The sequence below is a fragment of the Cyprinodon tularosa genome, unplaced genomic scaffold (assembly GCF_016077235.1).
Source record: "Cyprinodon tularosa strain WSP-4 unplaced genomic scaffold, ASM1607723v1 ctg66, whole genome shotgun sequence".
NCBI lineage: Eukaryota > Metazoa > Chordata > Actinopteri > Cyprinodontiformes > Cyprinodontidae > Cyprinodon > Cyprinodon tularosa.
Genome location: NW_024039407.1, coordinates 2,822,501 through 2,822,954, shown reverse-complemented (window position 1 = coordinate 2,822,954; position 454 = coordinate 2,822,501).

Genomic DNA, 454 nt, shown 5'->3' with positions numbered 1-454 from the left:
ACCAGCCTTCCCAGAAGCAGCAAATAACTGAGACGCATAAAAAGATCTTTACAATCTCCAGATTTGAATCATGCATTGTTTTTTGGTAGACTAGAAAACCGAACAGCTGTCTTCTAAATGGAAGATTTACAGCATTAAAAATAACTGTTATAAAGGATTCTTGGTCCTTTGTTTCTCCATTCGGTTCTGTTAAAGTGAAAATCTAATAATAAAAAAGAGAAGTTGGAAACATTTGTTCAAAGACAGATTAGCTAAAATATTAACAGGTTGCAATCATACGCAAATAATCCACAGGCAGTAATGTATTGTTGTGTCCCAAGTTATATTTAGAACAAGTCGTTATTTGAATTATGTAGGCGGCGCAGGAGGAATAGCTGCTGTGTGATCTTCCAGATACTCCAGAGCAGTGCTGTGAAAAATTATTTCCATCAAACTGATTATTTTCAGTTTTTTT